Source organism: Triturus cristatus, chromosome 1_1 (genome assembly GCF_964204655.1).
Source record: "Triturus cristatus chromosome 1_1, aTriCri1.1, whole genome shotgun sequence".
Taxonomy (NCBI): domain Eukaryota; kingdom Metazoa; phylum Chordata; class Amphibia; order Caudata; family Salamandridae; genus Triturus; species Triturus cristatus.
In genome coordinates, this window is record NC_140579.1 from 503,571,637 (window position 1) to 503,599,580 (window position 27,944).

The window sequence follows — 27,944 nt, forward strand, 5'->3', positions numbered from 1 at the left end:
AGGGAAGACATGGCTTGGCAGTTCGGGCTGGACTGTTCCCATGAGGCACAGGGTCAAGACTGATTTGCATATGGCCATGTCTGAACTGGGGTGGCGTGGTGAGCAAAATAACGATGGATTAAACCCAGATCTGTGACTGGGGGTGAATGTTTTGCCATTGTGCAACATTCCGTCCATCATCTTGTGTTTTTTGCAGTTGTTGTGTCTACATCCCTGACCACGCTCCTTCCGTTTTTGAAGTGATTTCTAAGCTGCACAAAATAGCAACTGAAATCCATCAGGATTCAGGGACATGGACTTTGACTGGATGGTTGTGGACTTTGTTCACTACCTGGGGCTGGAAAATGTTAACAGTCCTATGTATATTTTTTGCGATCCTTTTTACCCTGCTGCTTATGTATACAATGTGGCCCGATGCTCTGTTCCCTTTGTATTTCTACCTGTAACTCATGTATACCAGCCAAACAAAATGTCAAGAATGTAAATGCCCAATTAGTGACTGACCAAGAAATTAGTGAGTTAATAATGATTGATATCCGTGATAACTTCCATGCTCCTTCTACTGCATAGCGATGTCTTCAGCCAATGCTAAAAGGGCCGTCTGTGGAAATCAAAAATAATTGCTGTTAGCATGAGCTGAAGCCATCTTGGTTGTAGCGTCCATTTTGTTAGCCATGTGATTCTTCTGTCTTCACTGTTGCTTGCCTTTCTATTCTGCTTTAGTCATCAGCTTTAGTAAACTCCTTCTATTCTAAGCTCAAGCAATGTATGAGCTCAGAGAGGCCTGTAGCTGCTAGAATGCACCTGTTTGAAAATGTAACTGGCCATCATGTCTTACTGATGTAAACAGTTCTGTTTCCCCTCCCACTTCGCTGACTAAGTGATATCCATCTGCCCATGTTGGTCGATAACTATTTCTGTGAAGAACTGTACCTTCTATTTGAGTCTACATGCTTACTCCGCAACAAACACAGTATATAAGGCCCATGGTCTGTGTATTCAAGCCACTACCTCCTGGAACACTTGAGGGTGTTGTATGGACGTGGTCTCACTCATGAGTGAATAAACTTGTTATTTTTGAATTCCAGCTTCAGTGCCAATCTCTTCTTTGTTGGTTTTAGGACCTGTGGACGGATAAGGGTGAACCCCTGCACCGGTGGGCCCCTAAAAAGGCTTATTTCCACACTACAGTTCCACCCAGGACACCCACCATAGTATTGTTGGAGGCCACAGTGGAGCCCCAAGGCCCTTGGGAGCCCAGGCGGCTCCCTGCAACCAGCGGGAGCTGCCATTGGTCCTAGCCGCAGGGAGCAGTTGCTGTTCCCTGTGGGCAGGAGCAATATTTTGATCTGTTTTCCTGCCCACATCGCTGCGGGTAGGGGAACAGATCTAAGGTCCCCTCCCAGCAGACGGGGGCATTTTTAAAGCTCCTACCAGCTGGGAGTAGACTAGTTGTTTTCTCCCGCTTGGCAGGAGATTTAAAAATGCTTCCTCCAAGCGAGAGCAAACACAGGTTTTTCTGCCCACACCACTGTGGGCAGAGAAATTAGGAAATAGCTGATGAGCCAGTCTAGAGGATTGGCTCCTCTGGGCAATTAATGGCTCAGGGAGGGAGCAGCACTGCCCCCCAACCTTAAGGGAATCTGCTCAGGAAGGGGGGTAAATAGCCCCCCACTCCCTATTTTGTGCATTTTTGCGCTGGTGGTGGGCTCCCCGAGGCATCTCAAGGTACAGGGAGGGCAGCTGAGCACACCCCCTCCACATACATAATATGATATTCCCCAGGGTTGGGCTCCCTAAGGCCTCTAATGGCTCAGGGAGGGGGGGCAGCACAGCCCCCCACCCCTTTCTTTACACAGCCTCTGTTGCAGGCTCCCCAGGGTTTTTACTAAATAAATGTAGCCAGGCTTCCATTTTGGTTTTTGGGGGTCTTTTCTATCCAGCGAAAGTCCCATGGGATCGCAGCATTTTTTTCCATTTTGTTTTCTTTTTGGGCCCCAGCGGGGATCTTTCATGGTCCCCCCCATGGCCTAGGGGGTCAGGGTATCCCTACCCTGCCCCCATATATATCTCTTTTTTTTAAAGAACTTCAGGACTGGGGAAGTCCCTGAGTCCTGTAATGGCTGCCAGCAAAATTTTTCTCATGTTACTGGCAGCCAATCAGAGCGCTCGCTCTCGCAGAAGTCTGACTCCCGTGGGAGTGAGATGGCCCAAGGGAAAGAAATCTCCCTGGGCCAATCAGAATATTCTATTTTTTAACTGACTCTCCTGTGAGATTCTCACAGACTCTCGCGAGCCCAACTCTCAACATATACGACTATTTTTGACTCTTAATATCTCAAAAACTACTGAAAGGATTTACACCAAATCTCAAAGTGCACAATCTGTGACCCAAGATCTAGCTTTCTGCCAAATTTGGTGTAATTCAAATCAGCACTGTTTGCTATAACCTATCTTAAAGAAATCTATGGAAAATGCATTGGGATTTTATGTTTAGAGACCCTCCTTTTTTCGCGGCCCTCGCTTGACAGAGCACCCCGAAATTAAAGGAGGTGAGGTAGATGAAAGTTTCGTGAAGATTTGTCAAATGGGGACAAGGTTATTAGCAAACCAAAAAACGCTCCGTCTATGGAAAAGCGGACCTAACTGTAACTACCTATTATTATTAATATTATTTTTAGAGTCTTGTATGGCGCTCAGCTAGCGATAAAGGGTTTCCTGGCGCTTCAGCAGCAGGTCAGCTCCAACAAGGCCCCACTGAACCAGAACAACCAGGTCTTCAGCTGTTTTCTAAAGATGGTCAATGAGGTGCAGCTTTTCAGGGTCTCAGGAAGAGCATTCCACAAGTTGGGGCCTCGGCAAGCGAAAGACCAGCCTTTGATGCATGCCAGTTTAACTCTAGGGACTGAGCAAAGGGACAAGTCGCTGGGGCATAGCGAATGAGAAGGCTGGTAGAGTCTCACCATTTATTGAAGGTATCTTGGACCAGTACCTGACCTCACTCTGTACACAGAGCACAAAGCTTTGGCACGTTTAGGAAGTCTGTAAAGAAGCCTGGGTAGTAGCCGATTTGCAATGATCTTCCCTAGCATTTTGTTGTCTGTGATCAAAATGGAGAGCGGTCTGTATGATCAAACGTCAAGTAGGTCTTGCCCTTGTTTTGACAGCACCACTATGATGGCTTTCCTAACAGAATCCGGCAACAGCCCTTTCTGCAGTGTCTCTTTGTCCATGACCTGCAATCAGGTTGTCAAACAGGAGTGATAGGTGGCATAGAATTCCGAAGGTAGTCCGTCCATCTCTGGCGTCTTCCCGCTTGCTTGCTGATCTCTAGCCACCTTCATCTCTTGTATATCCAAGTCAATGTTCAAGGCTGACACTTGGGCATCTGTGAGACACAGAACCCTCACTTGAGCAAACAAATGGGTGATTCGGGCACATTGTGGGATCTGGGGCGATACGTATAGTGTTGTATAATATTCTGCAAATGCCACATTGATCTCAGACTGCTTCGAGACAACCTGGCCTGTGGGCAACCGCATAGCTCCAATAGTTTTCTGTGAGTTGTTCAACTTCACCAGTCAGACCAGCAGTCGTCCGATCCTGTCTTCTTCCCCATGCTGCTGTGTAAGATATTATCTGTAGTGCAGGCACCTAAGTTGTTCCATCAGTCCCTGATGTAATTTAGTCAGTTCTAACAGTCGCTTTCTGTCAGTCGGTTCCTCTGCCACAGATATTTCTAGCTTTCTGTGCCCACATTCCACTTCCAGGACTTTCCACATTAACCCCTTTGATGCTCATGACGGAGCGGTTCCGTCATGAGGATTGGTTGGGCTATGCTCATGATGGAACCGCTCCGTCATGGCACCCACCCATGGGGGAAGCACTGGCGCTCCCCCCATGGGTAGCCCAAATTCACCCCCAGGCAGGGATGGCAGCGGAAGCGTTTCCGCTGCCACACTCCCCCCCCCCCCCCCCCCTCCCTCCTCGACGATCCTGTGACATCAGCGCGCGCCAACGTCATCAGGAAGCGCTGGTGTCAGGTCTTGGGTGGCATGCGGTCCAGTGCCCGGCCCATCCATTTGTATCACTGACATACACCAGAGACGTACACATATACCGGTATGCTTAAAAGTTCGTTGTGGGAAATTGCATGAGGCAGCCTTAATATCACGACGATGGGGTTGGTGTTTCCCTATTTAATCATATGTCTGAGCTGCTTTATTTGTTTTCTTTGTGTGTTGTTTTCCTTTCATGATGTCCATGTTATTTATGCCTTTAGTTGTTTTTCAGGGGAGGTTCCTAAGAAAACTACATTTCCCAGCATGCTTGCAACACGGAGAGCGTGGCAACGCTTACGTCAGCGGCCACGCCCTTTTCCCCGTGCTCACTATTTCCCTGGAGTTCCTGGGAGCGGACCTCTTATTTTTCCTTGTGCTGGTTTCGTGTGCTGAAGGAGCGTTCTTCAATATTCAGAGAAGTGCTCTCTGGCCTGGGAGACTGTCCGTAGAAGAGTTCATTGTTGAGAAGAACGGTGAGCTGAATCGGCGGTCTCGTTGATCTCGGCGAGATTCTTGAAGTTGGTTCGCACGCACTCGCCGGCTCCCACAGTGATTTCCCCGACATGGCAGCACTATAATACAATTCAGAGTAGGTCGTGCTCTGTCCGGTAAGAGGATACATAACCCTTACAAAAGTGCGCATTTGCATACTAGCTCAGACCCTTACGAAGGTGCGCATTATTCTTGGATTTGACTGCATTTGCATACTAGTTTGAATCTTTACGAAGGAGTGCATTATCATAGAAACTGTCTGCATTTGCCTATTTATTTTGATTGTTTTCAGTGTTTGTATTTCTATTAAATATATTTGCACATATTTACCTCTTGGGATTACCGATAGTGAGGAAACTATAAAGAAAGCCAAGTTGTAGAGGTAAAGCTCAGTATCACGCCTTAAAGATAAAGTCACAGCATTTACAGAATTCCAATGAGTGTTGGCAACTGTCATTTTTTGAGTGCGTTTAACTCTAGTGCATAATGGTAGATGAGAGCATTGATAAGCAATACGGAGCTAGGAAAAACTCAGAGAATTCTCGATAGAGATATATTGTTAATGTTGTGTTTGTGCCTAACTTTTCCTTTTCAGATCTCCTTCCCAGCTGTTCCCATCCCCCACATTCGATCACTTCAAAACTCTGTTGTACTTAAATACGGAGTTGAAGGTATCGAGAGGTGGGCCCATTGTATCTTCACGTCCAGATCCTGAGGAAAGGAGTGCGTCCTGACAGCTGGGATGCCTGGAAGCCATTTGCTTCCAGGCGTCCTAGAGGGAGGATACGTTTTGTGTGCTCCGGTGGGGCGGTGGGGGCCTCTTTTAGTGTATTGAGGCATCGGGGAGACAGAAGAGTTTTTCCTCTCCCCTGATGTCTCAATGCAGGGCATTCCTGCTGCACAACCGTGCACAGCGTCACGATCGTGCAGCAGGAATGCCCCCACTAGACACCAGGGATCACCATTTGATGTAAAGGAAGTCGCCTTCTCTTGGGGCATATTATTTTGAAGACTTTTCTGCCCCCCCCCCCACCCCCCCCCCGGGGACAGATCAGCTGGATTTCTGGCGTTTCTGGCCCCAGGGGGGGGGGGGGGGCAGAAAAGCCCATTAGAGCCGGGGATTTGTTGTAAATTTAAAATGGAAGCGACCCCTTGGACAAGGGTCGCTTCCAGGGGGCCAAATATTCATGTATGTGTTTTCTGCCTCCCCTGGGGGCAGATCGGCCCGTGTTTTTGGACTTTCTGTCCCCAGGGGGGCTGAAAAACCCACTAGACAGCAGGGATGTTTTATTAAAATTTAATTGGAAGTGACCCCTTGGGCAAGGGTCACTTCCTCAAGGGGCACCATATTTTTAAGACTCTTCGGCCCCCCCTAGGGACAGATTGGCTGGGTTTTTTGGCCTTTCTGCCCCGAAAGCCCACTACAGCCAGGGATTTCAAATAAATTGAAAATGGAAGCGACCCCTTGGGCAAGGGTCGCTTCCATGGGGCAAATATTTTTTATATGTGTAATCTTTCCCCCCTGGGGGCATATCAGCCTGTTTTTCGCCTTTCTGCCCCGGGGGGTGGGGGGCTGGGGTCAGAAAACCCCACTAGACACCAGGGCCTTTTTTGTAATAAAAATGGAAGCGACCCCTTGGGCAAGGGTCGCTTCCAGGGGGCAGGTTTTTTTGTGTGTATTCTGCCCCTCCTAGGGGCCGAAGGCCTTTCTGCCCTGGTGGGGGGGGGGGGGGGGGGGGGTGCAAAAAAACCACTAGGCTCCAGGCATTTTGTTTTGTGTGTAATGGAAGCGACATGGTTACTTCCAAGGGTGTAAAATTTGGTTAATGTTTTTTCTACACCCCCTGGGACAGATCTACCCATTTTTTTGGCCTTTCTGCCTTAGGGGGAGGCAGAAAACCCTATTAGGCACCAGGGATTTATTTCTTTTGCAAGGGGGGCACATTTCTGACTGTTATCTGCTCCACCTGGGGGACAGATCTGCCTGGCAAACAACCTCACCCGATCCCTCGGGCAAGATAACCCCCCTTTTTCCTCAGCCCTATTTGAAGGCCCATCTAGCAGATTGACCATTTGGGTAGTGACATAGCGTGTTATAATATTAATTGTTTTATTTCTTGTGAATTGCAATTTTAATGCTTTATTTCTCCCTTTTTGTTCTAGTTCAAGGCTTTTGCTCTTTAGACTGTTCCAGGTTGCGGTTTCGTAGCTGGTGGTTCTGCTGTTTGTGTAGTTGCATGTGTTTGGTAAGAGACTTTTTTTTGTACAATGTAAATGAGTTTCATTTCTCTGCATGAATGTGTTTTTTGCAAATGGTGTAATAATAGCAGTATGTTTGGCTTCTGTGTTTTGAGTGTCAAAAACTTTTTGCATTTGTGCTCGATGTGTATTTTGTTCTCTTGTGAGTAATTGGTTTTGTTTTTTTCTTTCTAGTGGGATATCATTGGTTTTTGCTGTGTCTCTGCAGAGTAGGCGCTGGTGAGTGTAGCTGTCTCTTGCAAGTGAATCGTATAGTTTTTGAGTATATAGATCTTTGTGATAAAGGCACACTTTTGTTTACTTACTTATTTTGAACAGTGTTGGTTGTTGTTGACTTGTTTGTGCAGTCACCTTTCTTAGTAAGGATAATGGCTAGCCACAGGATTACTGCTCAGCAGGTTGTTGGTATGCTTTTTGAGTCTTCCTCTGACCATGGTTCAGAGACTGACTCTGCATCTGAGGCAGGGGAGGGAGGGGAAGGTTCAGGCAGTGAGTTTTCTCTCCTCATGGAATCATCGGATGATGAAGCTACTCTCAGTGTGGATGAAGCTACTCTTAGTGCGGATGAAGTGCCTGTGTAAGAGAAGGACATTGATGTGCTGATAGTGCGGCAAGAGGCATCTGGGTTGCAGCCTGGGGCTGCAAGGCTTACTGTTGGAAGTGATTACCTCTGGGTTGCCCCAGGCATGGAGCAGCCGGCATTGCCAGACTTTACTGGTGTTCCAGGGTGTAGAGTGAACACAGAAAACTTTTTGCCGATAATTTTTTTTCAGTTGTTTATGGACGATGTGTTTTTGGCAGAGATTGTTGAGCAGACTAATTTGTATGCTGAACAGTTTTTGAGGGAAAACAGTGCCAGTCTTAAGCCCCATTCTAGAGCTACCCGGTGGGCTCCCACAAATCTGGAAGAGATGAAGAAGTTCTGGGGTTTAACTTTTTTGATGGGCTTGCTAAGGAAGCCATCAATGTCTTCATATTGGTCTACTAGTCCCTTGATGGCAAAGGCTATATTTCCGGTAGTCATAAGTCGTGATAGGTATTTGCTTCTGCTTCGGATGCTGCATTTGTCGATAATGGTTTAGCGTTGCCATGAGATCACCCTGAGTGTGACTGTCTTTTTAAGATTTGGCCTGTCATTGATCACTTTGTAGATCGATTTTCTGAGATCTATGCTCCAGGAAAACAAATAGCAGTGGATGAGTCTTTGGTCTTGTTCAAGGGTTGCTTGATTTTTAGGCAATACATTCCTAGTAAGAGGGCACGCTATGGAATTAAGCTGTATATGCTGTGTTACAGTAGGACTGGATATGTCTCTAATTTCAGGGTGTACACCAGTAAGGAATCCAGGATTAACCCCCCTGGTTGTCCGTCCACTTTTGGAGTGACTGAGAAAATTGTGGGGGAACTTGGTAGAGGACTTTTTAACGAAAGTCACCATTTATATGTGGGTAACTGCTACACTGATGTGCGGTTGTTCAGGGAATTGGCCAAAATGGACACTGTTGCTTGTGGCACAATCCGCTCTAACTGTAAAGGTTTCCCTAAAGAACTAGTTTGTCAAAAGCTTGTGCGGGGACAGTGCAGTGCGTTGCGAGGAACTTCTAGCTGTGAAGTTTTCAGACAGGAGAGATGTCTACATGCTGACTACCATCCATTATGAAAGCACTTCACCTGTGACTGTTTGGGGTCAGGTTGATGAAGCGCGCAAACCTGTGTGCATTTTAGACTATAATAGGCACATGAGTGGTGTTGACAGAGTAGATCAGAGATTGGAACCTTACGCTACTCTTCGTAAGGCTTACATTTGGTAGAAGAAGTTGGCTATCCATCTTTTCCACTTGGCAACCTTTAATGGTTTTGTTGTATTCAAGGATTCTTGTCCTGAGTCAAAGATGACTTTTGCTAAGTTTCAGGAGTCTGTAATAGGCAGCCTTGTTTTAGTGGAACAGGCAAGTGTTCCTAGAGTTGGAGTGGTGGAGGATGTAGCTAGATTGAAAGATCACCACTTTCCTGATCACATTCCTCCCACACCCTCAAAAGACTTTCCCAGTAGGAGATGTAGAGTCTGTTGGCGAAGAGGTACGCGGAAGGAGACTCGTATGTACTGCCCGAGTGTCCTTCTAACCCTGGGCGGTGTGTGCCTGCTTGTTTTAGAATGTACCACACGCAAAATAATTTTTGGGAGTATCCATGAGTGGTAAAGTGAACTGCCTGGTCTCTATTGTTTTATATTTTTTGTTCAGTTTCAAGGTTGGCATTTGTGCAATGTATTTAGTTTCAGATTTTGTGTTAGTAGATTTGTATCTATTTGCAGTTTGTTTGTGTTTTATTTTTTGTATAAAAAAATCCTATATGTGATGGCGGTGTGTGTAGGCTGGCACTTGGCTGGTGGTGTGCGTGGACTGGTGCTTGGCTGGCAGTGTGTTTGGACTGGTGCTTGGCTGGCAGTGTGTGTGGACTCAAAAAATCAAGTGGGGAGTGGATCACTTGACCTGAAAAAACCAGGGTTTGCAATATTCGTACAATGTACCGATAAAAAACCCTCATTCACATTAACAGGTTGAAAAAAATGGTATATCTTGATTCTCCGCTCTGTTGTTAACAACGTGACAGCATCATCATAGGGTTAGTTATGTGCTTCCTCCACCCGGAGGTTGGCCCACTGGTTATTTCAGTAGTGATCTAGAGATAAGTGATTGTGTTAGGTGAAGTGAAGTGAAGTGAAATGTACTAAAAATCTCGTATAGCCAGAACGTACTTTTAATCAGACTGGATTTGAGATGATTAAAAGGTCTTGGTGTGCACAGGAAGACTAATTATGGTCTAATGCACTGTGGGGTGTCCGTAAAAAGGTCGACATGTTTCAGCCCTTTGAGTTGCCCCTAGGGGTCATCTGGGCTTTCTACAGGACCTAAAAAGTGATGGGGGCCCTCTGTTAATAGGGTCTCCAGTGAAAAGGTGGGATTAGGTTACTCCACCTGTATTCGTTCAATTAGAACCCTTAATCCCTGGTTTCGGACTTCATCGGGTATTAATGAAGCCGTCTCCGCTCTCTGTGGCAGTGTTGCACGACTTGTGCTGGCTTAGTCCATGGATATTTCAGATGATCATATTATATGTCTGGGCCATGTCCACGGGGTGACATGGGAAGTGAAGGAAGGGCTTCAGCGCACACTGCCTGGAAGCGTTAGTTGTGTATTTAGCCATGGCGAAGTATAGGAAGTGTGGTCTAAGCCCCAGGTAATAATCATGTCTTGACGTCAGTTTGTGGTTGTTCCCCAATGCCCCAGTCAAGGCAAAACATGCTTCGATCATTTCAACAAGAACCTCAATCAACAAAAGTAACAGCATAACACAAGTCCATGTATGCTTGTACATTTGTAGTGTTTTATGAGGGGTGAAAATGAATTCAGTCAGAGCAGCCGTGACCCCCACTGCATCAGAAGTGTTCAACGCAGCCCCGGTCTGTGGTCCTTTGTGGCCTTCGCCACTTCCATCCTGTAAAATACCCTGCCTAGTCTGTGTGGAGTCAAATCAGATCATCTGCCGACCTGGATGTGACTCTCTGGCCCCTCGACAATGACTTTAGTTCATCTGATATTGTTGTCTCTGTCTCACAGCCCATCTCCTCTGCACCACTTGATCCCTGCTGGACTCAAGATTTTTTCCTCATTTAAATGTCTGACACCAGAGTCACTCTCTTCTCTACTTTTTCGACATGGTCCCACACATACTGCTCCTTGCCTGGCTCACTGAGATTGACATCTTGGGCTCTGCCTGGGGCTGGCTTAGATCCTTCCTGGAAGGGCGGGTGTAACAGGTCTGGCTGCTGCTGGCTGCATCAGCCCCGCAGCTGGTCGCCACAGGGGTCCCGCAGGGGTCCTCCCTAAGCCCCCTTCTTAACATCTACGTCACTCCTCTGGTCCACCTGGCTGAGGACCTGGGGGCTAAGGTGATTGCCTACGCAGATGATACGAGATCCTTTTTACCTGGGAAAAGGATGCGGACTCTGTATCCTCTGTCCAGCACTGCTTGTCTTCGGTATTCAAGTGGCTTGCTGCCGCGCAACTGAAATGTAACGAAGACAAGTCGGAGATTCTCCTTTATGGTAATTTCCCCCCCGGCTTCAGAGATAACATCTGGCCTCCTCGGTTCCCCCTGCCGACTTCTAATGGAAAATCTGCTAAGAACCTGGAAGTGTGGTTCGAGGATAATTTATCCTTTTCCACCCAGGTAAAGAAGCTCTCTGGCAGCTGCTTTGGCCTCCTCAAAACATTAAGGAGATTCCTTCCTCTTCTCCCTAGGCCTGCTAAAGAGACGGTCATCCACGCTTTCATTCTCTCCTGCTTGGATTATGCCAACGCTTTGTATGTGGGCATCCGGGGATATTCATTGAGTAAACTCCAGGTTGTCCAAAATGCGGCCACCAGGCTTCTCCTTGGAATTTCCAATAGGAGTAGCGTGTGTGAACATCTTCGCTCACTTCACTGGCTTCCCGTGGCCGAACGGGTTAAATTTAAATCCCTTGTTATTGCCCATCGTGCCATCCATGGTCATGTTCCTGCCTATTTGCAGAAGCGGTTTTCCTTCTATGTCCCGCTGAGACAACTACGCTTATCAGCACTTTTTTTAGCTAAAGTGCCCTGCTTCACTCGCCACAGGCTGGGCGGGTGCTCCCTGGCCGTGAAAGCCGCCCAGGCATGAAATGCCCTTCCTTTTGCACTTCACGATACCCAAGACCCTTTGGCCTTCAAGAAACATCTAAAAACCTACCTCTTCGCTAAGTGTTAGATCTGTGACTCCTCTTGGATTCGCGCCGGGACACTCCTCGGAGTAGCTGCGCGTGTTATAAAATTATATAACCTATCACTTTTTCCTTTGTGGGGGCTCCAAATAGTGGTAGACCTAACACCAAACGGTTTGGACGCCATCCCCGCTTGGTGTTAGGTCTGTTGGTCTGCAGTCAGAATAGGTTGTGGCATTCTCCCTCAAGCCACGTCCAGGCCTCCTCAGGGGCAGTGAAAAAGTTTTGTTGTTAAGTGTGACACACAGCTTTGCTGGGTAGAGGAGGCCAAAGGGTAGCCCCAGTGACTTGACTTCCTGCTTTACTCCTGTGTAATTTTGGCGTTTCTTCTGCATCGCTGTGGTCTAATCAGGGAATATAAGAACTTTGTGGTCCCAGGGGCCATGGGCATGGACTCTCTGCAGGATTTCATCCTGACTGTGATAATTCAGCAATCTAGTGACCATGAGTCTTGGGGGGGCGCCAGAAGGTAGTGGTTTAGCTGGCACCCTGTGTGCTCTTTCCACCGCAAAAACTCGGATTGAGTAATTGTGAGCATTGTGGCAAGCAACCAATTTTCCAAAAACAGTCCTGCTGAGGGCTTTTGGACATGCTCCGGCAAGCCAACCACTCTAAAGTTTTTTGGGTGGTAAAGTCCCTCGGCATCTTCCTCTCTTTCCTGCAAAGCTTTCAGTTCTTGGCACATTTCTTTCTTCTAGAACTGCAGTGTAGCTACAGTGAGTTACAGCGTGGCAAACGTTGATTCAGTTTTCTCCACCATATCAGATCATTTATTAGTATCTGCTTGCAATGGACCCATGTCTACAGCCATTGCTCCAGGGCAGTTCGGGAGTCCCATATGGTCTGTAAGAATCTCTCGGCATTATCTATGAGTATCGCATCCTTTCGCGTGCATTTCAGTAGCAATGCAGACGTACTTTGGCTGTCCAATGGGCCATCTCGGATGACCTCAACTCTTGTTTATAACTTTGCCCATAGTTAGGCTATGCAGTTAGCAAGTTTTGTGGGCCACACTCCGGGGGGGAGGGGTCATCTCCTGTACCTCCCCTGGCCTCACTGTCCGTTATTTCTAAGGCTCCCAAAAGAGTTGCCCAGAAGATGTTATATTGATGGAGAGAGAAAGAGGGGGGGAGGGGTGCCTCCTCTTGTGTCTCTCTGCGTCCAGAGCTAGTGGCTGGGACTTGCAGTGTATGTGCACTGGGGGTCAGCTCACCCACGTTCAAGGCACTGTCTTCTTCCACGCCGTACCTGGTGCATTAATATGGCCCCTGTTCCTGGTTCACCCTGTCTCCAGTCCAATCATAGGTTACATCCACGTAGAAGCCCTGCAAGTTCCTAGTGTCCTAAGGGGCCAGAAGGTGTCGCCGACATGGCATCGGTGGATCATCGGGAGGAAATGCCACCCAGCCCCCCGAATAGAGGCTCTCCCGGTGGGTCACTCAACGCAGAGGGTGGTTGCAGTCTTCACTTTGCTCTGCCATCGACAGGCGTCACAGCTGCAGAGCCAGCCAGCCCAGAAGCACGCTCTTGGCCACTACTCGGAGTGTTGACCTCTGCGATGGCTATCGGGCCTCCCAGGGCAGGGCTCGCATTTCCATCTGCCGCCAGGGTCCCAGCGGGCTCGAAGTATCAGCCCGTCAGGCCTTACCCTCATGTGAGTCCTTCACTGTAATGGCCATCCAGCCCTCGCATCTTCATTAGCCCGCCGCTGGGCCCCACGTTTGGCAGTTTTGATCTAAGTCACCATGGGTCCCGTGGGAACAGGGCACCCGCGATGCAGAATAGATGGCCATCTGGGACGAGATATCAGGCAGGATGAGTGCGGTGGAGTGGGAGCTACCTGCAGAGAGCAGTTGTTTTTCGCGGGAGTTTTGCTGGAGCCCTGCTGCACTCAGAGATCCTCAGACGCTGTTTTCCTTGGCGCTGTGACAGCGCGGTGACTCTTTCTGTTGTTCCCCTCCGTCGCCGCTAGTCTCCATCAAGCGGCCGCAGAGTGGGGGGACTACAGATCCCAGAATCCCTGGCGACTCGGACACACCTACCCATGCCCACTTCCCCGCCCGGCGGCACTTAAATCATCGCTGCTCCCTCGGTGGAGTGGGAGCCTACCTGCAGAGAGCAGTTGTTTTTCACGGGAGTTTTGCTGGAGCCCTGCTGCACTCAGAGATCCTCAGACGCTGTTTTCCTTGGCGCTGTGACAGCACGGTGACTCTTTCTGTTGTTCCCCTCCGCCGCCGCTAGTCTCCATCAAGCGGCCGCAGAGTGGAGGGACTACAGATCCCAGAATCCCTGGAGACTCGGACACACCTACCCACGCCCACTTCCCCGCCCGGCGGCGCTTAAATCATCGCTGCTTCCTCCGCGTCGCGGGACGCGCGCGGGACCGTCTGGGCTAAGCCCGGGCAAAGGGCGGGCCGTCTGTGGCCGTCCGAGGCCGGTCAAGGCTGGGCTGGGCCACTCCCCTTGGCTCGACCTACTGAGAACATCCATGAAAGACTATAGCCCAACCGTATATCCTATGTCCTCTTACTAAGGTATTTGTCAACTGTGTCTGCATACTTAGCTATATTCTCCCCGGTATAATGAATACTCGACTAAAAACAGGTAGGGCATCTGGGGTGGCTGGGTCAGTTAGAGGTACTTTAGAACATTTCATGATCAGGGCTGTTTCAGTCTTGGAACGCGAAATCGCGCTCACTGAGCGGCGCCTGTCCTCAGAACTCTTAAACAAACGTTCCTCCCTGGGACCCATACAGCTAGCTACCACTCCGTCTAACCAAGCCACAGATAGAGACTTAATAAGTGATCTTGGTATTCCCCCACAATTACAAGATCTAACAAAGTCACAAGATAGGAGTAGGGACCTTGATACTATAGATATTAGCATAGGACCTCAATCGGATACTTCTATGGAGGAGCAAGTAGTAGTGACTGCGAGCAATTCTCCAATTAAGAAAGTTACTGGGAAAACTCCAATAAGCAAAAAGGAAATCGAGCGAAAAATTCTAAAATAGTCACTAGCCCCATAAAAACTAAAGGTACATCAGATAGTAAATTCGTCCAAGATCATTCAATTGCACATTCTCATCAAGCACTAATGGGAAATATAGAGAAGTTGGTCAAATCGTTAATATTACCACTCATTGAGAGAGTAAAGAAAATGGCAGAGCAACTGGGTTGCATTCAAGACACTGGTATTGCCAACACAAACTTATTGAAGGAAATGTTGGCAAATAGATCTGATTTAATTCCCACTGTCCCGAGGGTAGTGCCGAATTCAACTAATTAGGCAAACCGCACAGATCCTTTATCTCATACACATGAAAACACCTCGGCTAAAAAGGTTACGACCTTGACCCCTGAGCTAACAAATCTCAGGGAAGAGAGATTCAGAGCCCAAGGTAAAAAGCAGGAATACGAACAGGGATACACTGATAAGAGACCCCTCCCAGACAGAAAACGTAAAGGACCTGTTCAATATATAGATCTCCCACCGGAGGCAGAACCCTACGTCATTGTACTTACAGGGGTCCCAGAGCTGACTAAGGGGAAATTTGAAGCCCATCAGAACCTTAAGAACAAGGTAGTATATTGGCTAAGCATGAATAGGCCACTACCCCCTAATATAGATGGCGAAATCCTACATATCAGAAGATTGGAATGGGTAGGTCAAAGACCAAAGGACCTACATGGGGATATTATTATAATTAATTTTAGGGCTACAGACTACCTCAGGGATTGGTATTCAGAGAGTCTTGAGGATGGCATTTCCACCCGAGACCTAAGTTATTTCTACCCAAGGGCCCTAGTAGGAAATATACTGAGATCAAGACATCATAATATCAGGCCTACGGTGGGACCAATGCCACACTTTGCCACTGTTAATCGCTTTTCCCCTCTTTCAGGTCTTGAGGGAGTGGACTGACTTACAACCTGGACCGATGAGAACGCGAGGGAAGATGACACACCTCTATGGTCCCCTGATACTATAGCAGCTAGAAATGAATATTTAATAGCTAGTGGGCGGAGGGAGGGCCTGGCTAATACCATACATAAGATTTTCCAAAATGGCCAGTTGATAGTCTCCTGGAATTTAGCGGGTCTAAAGGACAAAGTAGATCGTCTAGACTGGCTTGAGATTACAAATAAAGACAATATTTTGTGTTTCCAGGAAACCTGGACGGTCCATGAGACTCATTTATTGGGATACCAAACATTTAATACACCTGCCAATGTCAGCACCCATGGTAGAAACAAAGGGGGCTTATGCACCTATATTTCCAATACATCAGGGATTGTAGCTACTAAGTTTATTACGGCAGATTGCTACCAGATTCTAGTAGTTAGCTGGCCGGTCATAAAAAACATGGCCATTATAAATTTTTATAATAATCCATTCTTCCCAATGGGAAGAGATGATAGCCAGTCTGAGAAAATCACTGAAAGTGATGGAAAAAAAGGGTGATGCAGATTTGGCTCTCTTATGGGTTGGTGACTTTAATTGCTCCCTATGCACTAGTTATGTTACCGGTACTTGCCCCCTTGCCGAGGATAAGAAAGATATACCTACTCATTTTTGTCACTCTAGGTTGGGGGATCTATTAAATTCCTTGATGTACGAGTTCGATCTCGGCTATGTAAATGAAAGCTGCTCGCCAATGGCAGAATTTAAACCAACATTTAATGGGAGAGGGGCAAACTCAATAATCGACTTTGCCCTTCTATCCTCTAGATACCGTTCCCTAGTTTTGTCGTGGGAGACATTAGATGCCTCCCAAAGCGATCATTATCCTATTTCTTTCTGTCTAGGACAAAAGGGTCCAGTACCAAACTCCGAGGTCATTTATGATACACCAATTAATTTGGCTAGTACTAATGGCTATTGCATCAATTGGGCAAAAGTTGATCGAAAACTCTTTATGTATAAACTGGTTATTAAAGTTTACGATCAGCTACAAATCTGTCTTTCCTTGTCTGAAAGCAACCAGCAAGTTTTAGACGCTTTTGGTGCAATAGTCTCTGAGATTAAAAAAATGTTGTCAAAAGAATATAAAACCCGTACGTATAAAGCAAAGAGTTGGTTTGATAAAAATTGCTCAAAGGCGCACCAAAATCTGAAAATGGCCTTATATGAAACTCCGAGATCATTGGAACTGGTAAGACAGACTAGAAAATTATATAGGGTTGCTTTAGCCAGAAGAAAAACAGAGTTAAAAGCTGAAATTTGGCAGAACCTCCATGAGGCTTGTCTAAGAAATGATAATGTAGCCTTCTGGAGAGCCGTAAACGCCCCTTTTCTGTCAGATAGAGAGACCGATACTATTGACATAGCCATATCAGGGGCTGTCTGGGTTATGCATTTTAGTAAATTATATAAGAACCCTAACGTGATTGTGCACAATAATGACATGGATAACCAGGAACTTTTAAACCCATTCCCACTGGGGGTTGTTTTTGATCACGCGGAGGTTATTAAGGCCATTAAGGATAGTGCCTCGGGAAAAACTCCGCGACCGGATGGAGTCCCGATCGATTTATTTAAATCTGAGATACTATTATGGTCACCTCTATTAACAAATGTACTAAATTGTGCTAATGCCTCTGGCTTTATTTCAACTTGGTCAGAGGCACTGGTTATATCCATCTTTAAAAAAGGGGATAGGAACAACCCCGTATGCTACCGACCTATATCCCTTTTGGATGCCTTAATGAAGGTTGCAGGCAGGATTATTCTTAATAGGCTCCAGGTTTGGGCAGAGGATCAAGACATCATATCAAATTTACAATATGGTTTTCAAAGTGGCAAAGGCACAATTGAACAGGGCTTGAATTTAGCGTTGCTCACTGCAAAGTATACCCAAGCCAAGAAGGAAAGCCTATTTATTACATTTGTGGATTTAAGTTCCGCGTTTGACTGCGTAGATCATTCTATGTTATGGAAAACGCTTAGTGACATGGGTGTAGATCAACAGATCCTTCTATTTATTAGAGAATTATATAGGGATGCGGGGGCCAGGGTACGTTACGGGAGAGGGGGGGGCTTGTTCTGATAAATTTAACATCAAGAGAGGAGTTAGACAAGGGTGCATCTTAGCACGCTTCCTCTTCACCCTATATATTAATAGCGTAGGACAACATCTTAGGGACTTTCAGTTCGAATACCCCGCTGTTGGGAGAACATCCATCCCCATTCTTCTATATGCGGATGACGCAGTAATAATGTCACGTACCTTTATTGGCCTACAAAGGGCGGTGGTCGAATTCTCAGACTATATGAACACTCGTGGACTAGTAATTAACGTCTCTAAAACATATTCTATGACATGTAGCACCTCTAGAAAACATTGTAAGGCAATCTTACTGAAAAGAGATAAGATTAAAAATACCGACAGCTTCTGCTATCTAGGAGTCAATTTTGATAGCAGAGGGAATTGGAAAGGGGCAGTGGTCGCCAGAAAATTGGCCTTTAGTAGGGCCAACGGTGCTCTGTTAAATTTCTCTAGGAAATTAGGTGGCCGACCAGTTAAGGAGCTTGTACAAATTTATAAAGCAAAATGCATTCCTACTGGTACCTATGGGGCAGGACTTTGGGGGATTGTTAAAGCAGACCAGATACAACGAACTGAAAATGATTTTATTCGCTATCTGTTGGCAGCCCCCAAATCCATGTCCACTTATTTCAGTCATAATGAATTTGGGATACCTTTTATCGATGATACGATTAAATCTGCCCCACTGCTCTTATGGCATAAAATTTGGGTAACACCAGAAACATCTTTAAATAGAGATGTAGTTTCTGATTGCTTAGCTTTAGACGGAGCTGCAAATATTAAGTGGTTACAGTATATCAAAACCATGGCATCGGATATAGGGCATAAAGAATATTTTGAAAACCCAATTTGCCTAGAAACGGTCCCCAAACGTACACTTAAAAAAATGATCTCGGAGTTTTTACAGGATAAAAGGAGGCTTGCTGAAAAGGATAAATGCACAACCCTGGAAAACCATTCATTGATTCTTCATGTAGGCATTCAACCGTATTTATTTCTAGAACCTAGTCCTTTTTTGAGGATGTTGTTGACAAGGTTCCGGGTTGGCACGTTTTTTCGACTGTTAACATTTCCCAATTGTAATGATTGGTCCAAATCATTAGTGAAGTGCCCCTGTGATGACTTAGCCGATCAGTCTAACATTCACAGCATTCTATTTTGTAAGTTCTATACGATTGCGAGGAAAAGGTTTTTGAAGCCGATCCTTATAAAATGGGGTATTAGGAGTTGCAGAGCAGCATATTATAAATTGAAGCAATTAGAAACAGCTCTTGTGGTAAAAGCGGTCTCCTCCTATTTGAGACTATCAATAGGAGTGAGGAATACCATGGGGGCAGGGGTAACCTAGGCTGAAGTGTTTGAAATTTCACTTTTTATCTTTTTTCTATATAATTTTTATATGTAAATATATGACGATGCTATATCTTATTATATAATTTTTTTTATGTTTTTATCTATTGTACTATGAAATATGTGCTTTTATGATTTTACAACAAAATCGAATAATGCTCATTTTTGACTTTGACTTACCAGGGCAAGTCACGTCCCTCTGCCTATTACGATCAAACATTTTTATTATGAATTTAATTAAACGGATTGTCCTACATTAGACCAATGGATGGCTTTTGTTTGTGCCATCATAAACTATTAGCTTCATTTTGCTATCAATGTTGGGTTTACTTTAGCTAAGGCGTCATTAAATATTTATGTAATATGCGAGGGCGTAGTTTCCGTTGGTGCAACAGGTGCAGTGGCACTGGGCCCCAGAGGCCTCGGGGTCTACTTAATCCTGATTATTGTTGTATTTCATAATTCAAATACTAGCTGGGGGGCATTTCCTTCCTTGCACTAAGGTCCATGTCACACTGGCTTTTGATTCTGCTCTCGCTTTCATGTAACTAGATACTATACTGAGTGGCCAGCGATCAGTGGAATTGCAACTCACCCACAGCATAACATTAGTTGTTTTTATTGTCACTCTCATTTGCAATCTTTCCATTGCTTTGCTCCCATAGGATATCCTTCCTTTCTTGTGTTAGCTACTCCCTGGAGACAAGTGTTCTTCCTTATCTTTGTTTTTTCTCGTCTTTTTGCAATGCGCTAATTTTATTAATTCTATTAGCATTTTGTTATAATGCCTGGATGTGCAATGTGATTAACTACTTTTAATACGGGCATACAGCTTCCTATTTCTGTTGCTTTCACACGATCTGCTGCCTCTATTGATGCTTTAGTTACTTACACCTACAACTGTACTCGTCTATGCCACTCTACATTACTCCACTCTATGTTACTACACTCCACTCTACACCACTCCATTCCACTCCACTCTATGCCATTCTGTGCCACTCTGCACCACTCTACGCCACTCCACTCTACGCCACTCCACTCTATGCCATTCTGCGTCACTCTGCACCACTCTACACCACTCCAGTCTACTCTACACCTCTCTGCACCATTCTACTCTAAGTCACTCTTCTCTATGCCACTCCATTATACTCTACACCACTGCAGTTTCCGTCACTCCGCACTATGCCATTCCATTCCACTCTACTTTATGTCACTCCTTGATAGACGTGACCCACTTGAGGTAGTGTTTCACTAAATATTTTGCTTTTTTCCTCCTGGGTTTTGCTGATTCTCTTCTAGTCGCTTTAGTGCACTTGGCACTTTTCCACTGTAAATGCAGTGTGAAAGTCTGCACTTCCTTCCGTCACTAGGAAGTGGTGCTTACCTGATGTTTTTAAACATTTGTCAAGCCTGCCATTTCAGGCCTGTTTGTGCACACTTACACTTACGCTCATGTTGGCTTTTCTAAACTTCTGGCCAATACTTAGGGGACCTTTCACTACCACTAGAGCACCCCTAGCACAAATCTCAAGGAATGGAGCAAGTGGTAGGTTAAAGGCACGGAAGGTACACATGTGTTCCCTGTCCAGGTAGTGAAGAATGCCCAGGTGTGTTTGCATTACCAGGAGGTCTGCTCTTCCCACAGGTGAACATGGGGGAATAATTGAAATAACTATAGGCTGCAATAGTATAGTGGGTTGCAGAGGAGCAGCCTCATAATGTTTCCTATCTTTGGATTCACAATGAAAAACCCTGTCATGTGGTATAGGTGGTTTTGTCATTGATAGCTTAGAAATGCCACCAACCAGAACCCGACATACAATGTCTTTTAAAGAAATAGCTGATCTTACAGGAAATCAAGCAGACACTAAAGTGTATTCTTCAGAAGATGCGGAAAGCATTTATTTACTTATACGCGAAGCCAGAACATTCAGCACCACTCCTGGAACAGTCCAACAATTACTTAAACAACTGGAATATACCATGTGCAAAGAAATAAATCAACGTTTGCATGCCACAACCCTGATATAGTACCACAAGGTCAAAAGGATACCCAGGGGACTCCGGATCGCGCTCAAACCCATGCTATTTAAATACAATAAATCCTTTATGGCACGCTGGTATGCCATCTTGAACAAGTGCTCATTGGACTTGATTCTATTGATAATAGAGGAACTGTTGAATATTTTGGGGGAACTATCCACAGAAATCCAGACTCTTCAAGAGGAAATTTCGAAACAGATGAACACGGAAGATTGGTCCAAAACCCTCAATGACATCAATACAAGACTAGATCAACATGCAAAGGAAGTACATGATCGCAAATTACGAAAATTCAAGCGTGATACGATCGATTATACACTCGACGAAGTGTACACATGGGCAGAGGCATACGCCCAGAAGAGATTCTTCAGAAAACCAGGGGTGAATTCTTCGTAAGAAAGCATAGTAAACGACCAAGACTTATCAATACAGAGACCACCAGCCCCACAGGCACACTCTTTGGGAGCTCACAGTGGAGAAGGACCATCAGGCAGTGCCAAACAGTCTTTTTTAGAACAGGGTTGAGTCACGAACCACCCACCGGACAAAGGGGATCCTTCACGGGGCAACGAACAAGAAGGGGAAAATGCAAAAAAAACACAAACTTCCAGGCCACAGCGCAATTTGAAGAAGACGGTAACCTAGTGATGAATATATCTCACAGAGTTTTAACGCAAGAAGAAACAGCGGAACTTAGCAAAGGCATGTCCATTATACCTACATACACATCTAATGCTTTGGAAACTGAAATTGCGTTGTTCACATTTTTGCGAAAATTACGTCTAAGGTGGTTCTTCCATACGTGTCTCACCATATCAACATCTATTGAGACACAAGAGAAATTTCGTCCAAAAAGTAACTTTATGGCTCCCATATCGCATAAAAGTCTGGACACATTCGAACTCCTTGTCAAAAAAGATTTGCAGCACATAAGCTACCACCAATCCAGACACAGCAATCTCAATTCACGTGAACAAAAAATCCTAAAATCATTAAGCGCAGATTCCAGCTTGATATTTCAACCAGCAGACAAGGGAGGAGCCATAGTCGTAATGGACAAGGTATTCTATAATCTGAAGGTACAGGAGCATGTACAAGACACCAACACCTACATTCCTTTAACATCAGATCGGACTAAGGAATTCGAGAAGATCTTCGAACAAATTCTAAACCATGCATTAGACATGGGTGTGATCACCGACAATGTCAAACGTTATCTAACATCCTCGAATCCTCAAGTGCCTCATCTGTATATGTTACCGAAGATGCACAAAGACGCGAGTAACCCTCCATTCCGCCCCATTGTTGCAGGGTGCTCTTCTATACATGAACCCATTGGTCAATACATTGACTTCCATTTACAACCCTTGGTTCAAGCATGGAGTTCATATGTGAAGGACACTCCGGACTGTTTAATCAAACTACAAAGTATTCAACATTAATTCAACAAAGATGATCTGTTATATACCATTGATGTGGTATCGTTATACACCTCAATCCCACATGGAGAGGGGTTAGAAGCTGTTGAATGGAGAATACTCAATAGTCATTTGGAACAAGATCATGGTGTCTTTTTGTTGGAGCTACTGACATTTAGCTTATAATCAGTTATTTTTCTTGGGAAGAAAAATTCTATCAACAGCGCACTGGAATTTTAATGGGCTTTACCGGGGCCCTATCATACGCAAATACCTACATGGCAGCATTTGAAGATAAATACATTTTAAACAATGAGCGTTGGAAACACCATCTCATCATGTACATGAGATACATTGATGATATTTTGATCATTTGGCATGGGAACCAAACACAACTTGAAAATAACATTTCTCAACTCAATCAATGTAACCCACGCATACAATTTACTCACAACATCAATGCACAAAAAATCAAATTTTTGGATAAAGAGATCAGGAACATGGATATGGGTTTGGAAACTTCGGTATACTGCAAACCGACAGACAAGAATAATGCTTTGCATTTTTCCAGTTTCCATCCGTTCTCATTGAAGAGACACCTTCCGGTCTCCCAATTCATTAGGATCAAAAGAATTGCTTCAAATCCAGAGGAATCTAAGGCATTGATTCAAGATCAAGTAGAAAGGTACCGTCAACACGGATATCCGTCTGACATTTTGGAAAATGCTAAACTGACCTGACTTTTAGAATGTATTCATTGGGAAACCACTTCTTGCACATACACGCTCCAAAAACTTGACAGAGCTTTTAAAATCTGGACGGACACATATGTCTCAATCATTCAAAGGAATGAAGAAATGTTTTAACTGTGGGCAGTGTGGCAATGCCATACTGGGGAATACTTTCATCCACACACAGGCAAACCTATAAAACTGAAATACAACGCAGACTGCAATACAGAGTGTGTTATATATGCGATACGTTGCCCAAGTGGACTCGTCTACGTAGGAAGGGCAGCGAGCAAAATAAAACTTGCATTATTGAGCACAAAAGTAGGATACGTAACCTTAATCAGCACTCTTGTTTAGCCAAACATTGGGCAGATGCCAAACACAGCATACCACAACTGAGATTTACCATTCTAGAACACATCACTCACACTGGCAGTATAGACATCACCACGAGGTTGGCTCAAAGGGAGACATTCTGGATTAAATATCTTAATACCATCATTCCAAAAGGGTTGAATGATCATTATGAAATGCTCTGTTTTTTATAAACTATAAATGCCCAGAGGGATATGTATACATTGTGATACTCCATCATGTGGTGTGTCATTTTTCATTTCTCATATTTTCGTTATCTCTTTTTTCATTCTCAGTGTTTGAATACCTATGTAAGTTTGTACTTGCGCCCACTTTCGTTTGTTTCATCACCTATAATGTTTCATCACTTAAAATCACAATCTGAGTTTAATTTTCGACTATTTTTTCCATCTATTCCACATGTCACATGCAGAGGGGCACAGATCGGGTGTTTTTTATACTCACTACACAGGTTAGAGTATTGACCTCGGGTTCGGCGCACTTTCTACGGAGTTTTGTTACATTTATTTTCATTTGGAACATTTGCCTTAAATCGGCACTCTTCCACTGTGTTTTGCACTTTGCGGTCTCCTTTGTTTATTTTTAAAGCACCAATAAACGGTAAATAAGGTTTATACGAAACCTTTTTTCACCTCTCACGTCATTTATACGAGACGGAGACTGAAGACTCAAGCACGCTGGCGTTCTCGGACTGGAGACAGCGAACGATCGGCAGTTACGGATGCGGTCACGTTGAATCGTTTAACCTTATACTTATCGGTAAGCGCGAGTCACATTAGAAAGCGTAGGTTAAGTTTGCTTGTCTGGAAATTCTTGTTTCCTTAAGAAGCACGTCTCTCTTTTTATCCGCGGAGAACTTCTTACATTTCATTTTGACACAGCGGAGGTCGGAGCATTTAGAACTTTTGGGTAAGCTTGTGGAGTGACGGGGGTTGGACGTAGAGCACTTGTTTCATCGGTTTTCCGTGTCTGACACAATCTTTGTTTTACAGATTTCGTTTTAACACACGCGCTGGCTGACGCACAGAGTTTGAGAATATTCAGCAGGTAATTGGATGTTATCACTGTAGTTTATCACACTTGTTGACATACACATTCGAGCACACAAATTTAGTGATTAGTATGATTGTCCACAAATTACTATTTACCGAATTGAGGTACCTCAAGTGGCATTTGTTCCTTCGGTTTTACGCATTAATTAAGGTATGAATCCGCTTTTGGATGCAATTAGCTAAACACGTTCTTAACCCTGAGCACTTTTCAGACGGCATGAAGGCATGAGTTTACTCTCCTGTTATAACTTAAATAACTCATACTCGAGTCTTTTCGAGTAATCCACATCTGATTTGCATGCGTGTTGACTTTCACTTTGATTTTAATCTTAAATTGTTACATCAAATGGTGGTTTGCGATTTCTTTCTTTCTTTCTCTAACGGTCACTTTTTTTGGCACTTCCAGCACCGACGTCACCAAATGAAGATAGTGGCAGCAAGCACAAACACTATAATGTTGGCATTTTGTATACAGCATATATGGTATCTTTGTGAAGATCATTTATAAACTGTTGCATTTTTTGCTGTTCCAGCAGAGGGTCTTGAAGAATGCTTGATAAGAAGCATATACAGAACATGCAAATCATAAGCCCCTGAGGAAGGGACTCTTCCCGAAATGCATTGGGCTTTTTTTTGGTTTGTAGCTTTGTGAACAAATGTATAATGATGAAATTTGTACTGCATATGATGTAATATGCTTTGCTTGTAGTTGTATTTGAATTTAATAATGCAGGTGATTACTCACAAAGTTAACATTTGAAAAGTTAATATAATAAATTGTGTCAGGACATTACAGAAAGAAAGAGATTTTGGATTACACGGTTATTTTCACTGATCAGGGATTGAAACCTTAGGGACTATTTAACATTGCGTTGAGTGAGGGGCGCAGACTTCTTCCGCACTTATTCTATACTTCTAAGAAGTGGGCATATCTCTGCTCTGAAACTCTTTGTGTGTCTTTTAGCTTGACTCCAGTCCAAACTCGAGGCTTGGGGAGCACATCTGTGCATCTCCCAGTGACAGCTATAAGCATTGGGCATGCAACTGGAACGACAGACCTCTGCCATTTGAGGGTCTGGCTGGATCGATTGGAGGAAGAGGTTTGACACTTGGCCTCTGGGGAAGCAGATCATGGCCCCACTTAAGATTAAGATCGGTTTTCCACATCCCCATGGTAGACCGGACTGAGATGTAGAAGAGACATCTGTGGTTCAAAGGGAAACCCTCTGAACCACCCCCAACTTCAAAGGCACACTGCAGTATAACAACTGGTGCCATACTTCAACAGGGTAGAGATATACTTGAGGGGAAGTGGGCCTAGAGATCCTGGAACTGCATGGTGCACACTGCCAGAGGAATATGTTATGCACAAAGAGGATTACTGCCATTGAAAGGGACTGTGCACCCTTCCTGAATAGTGGCTGGCCTGGGCTGACTACCTGAAGCTGTATGGCACCCTGAAGTGTGCTCTCCAAGAGCTTTTTGGCTTGCCCCTGTTCTCTTGCGAAGGTCTCAGGGACATCAAAGACCTCCGGTGAGAGACCCACACCATCTACTTGTGACACCTGGAGAGCCCACATCATCTGTTGGATCCCAACTGGTAGTGTGGCGTGAGTATGGAACTAAGGTTTGCCTTGTGTAGAGCCCCAAAAGTATTGCCTGCAACTTTAGGAGTGTGGCCCCTGCATCGTGGGGGCCTGAACACACATAAGAGTCTTGTTGGTGATAAGCGGATTCACCGGTTGCTGGACACCACATGACCCGCTTTGTTGATCGTGCCGCATCTCTCTCGGCAACACACAGACTGCATGCTCATTGCGTGTGGTGTCTGATTCACAGGTTGTTACCCTCGATGGAGAGGGCATACCCATAGTAGTGCCTCATTCTACCTGGTGCGGCACTGCTGAACTTGCGCCTGTGTGTGGAACCGGAATCGTCTGGTGCGACCTATATCAACACGCACCAGGCATTGGGCCTCATTTCCCAGGGGGTATGGAATTTGCAACTCTTAGTTGTGTGTGACCGGAGTTTTCTGGTGCAACCTGCATCAAAACACACCAGACATTGTGCCTCATTTACAGGGAGGGACCGTGTTTGCGACTCTTCATTGTGTGTGACTGGAACTGTCTAGGACGACTCGTATCAATGTGCACCAGACATTGTGCCCCATTTCCAGGGAGGTGTGGCGGAGTGGATTTGTGTGCTGTTGTGCCTGGATTGCCTGGGTACTACTTTGATTGACATGTTTCTGACGTGGTGCCCACTCCTCGCCCTGCCCGACAACTTCGTGTCGCCAGGTATTATTGCCAAAATCGGGCCTGGGTGGTGAGAGTGATTGACTGGGCTAAGGAATGCTTCTGAGAGTAATCGGAAGCGGGTCAAGAATCTGTGTGATCCCCCCACCATGCTTTGCAAAACTGGGAGGGTGCCAAAAAGACAATTTTGGAACTCTTTGATTGAACGACTGATTCCTCAGCATGGGTCTGCTCCGTATCCTGTGGGGGCACTTCTCAAGTGGTGGTCAAACCTTCATTTGTCAACTGCTACCTAATTAACCCTGCTACCTACCCCCCACCATCTTTCTTGGCTTAGGCCACGGGGTCTGCATGCCGGATATCAGTTGCACCGCATTATGGTGCTGTGCATATGTGTGCGAGTGCGCTCCTTACAGACCTGCCTGATATCAATGGCAGGAGTGACTGCATAAGGACCGCCTGTTAATTACTGTTAACCAGTTAATTACACAGCACGGCGGTGTTGCTTCACATTTTGATTCCTTGCCAAAAGAATACTACATTTGACATTGTTTTTTACCAGTGCGGCCTTGGCCGATGGTGCTGTTTAAAAGTGTTGTAATTTATCTGTGTATACACATTTTTTATATTGTTGTGATCTGGGGTGCACCCTATAACTGTGTGGTATTGAATTGTAATAATTGCCAGGGTGGGTCTAGTTATGACAATGTTTCGCATCTCATTAGGGTGCTGGAGGGTAAAGTAGGATCTTTTCCAAGTGTACGTACTACTCATGTCATATTAACACTGTTGGGCCTAGTACTGCTAGTGATATTTCCAAATGTGATTTATGCCCAGAAATACATGATGTTCATGTTGTGTTAATGAATGTGTGTTGAATACAAACTTTATTTACATACACCACGTGTGAAGTCTCTTTTGTGATGCTCAGTGTATTTATTGTGTGAGAGTGCTGTGCTAATGCTTTTACACATTGCCTGTGATGAGCCTGACTGCTTAGTGCCAAGCTCGCCAAGGGTGAGCGCAGGTTATACAATGAGTGTATTCACCCACC

At 45.2% G+C, this 27,944-nt stretch overlaps 1 long non-coding RNA gene across 1 annotated transcript; it reads left to right on the top strand.

Annotated features, from left to right (window-relative positions):
- The first annotated feature begins 6,985 nt into the window (after positions 1–6,985).
- Positions 6,986–27,629, top strand: LOC146870481 (uncharacterized). The gene is made up of 3 exons (XR_014978194.1): positions 6,986–7,031; positions 24,576–24,630; positions 25,042–27,629. It is a non-coding gene; the product is annotated as an uncharacterized LOC146870481 (long non-coding RNA).
- The last annotated feature ends 315 nt before the right edge of the window (positions 27,630–27,944 follow it).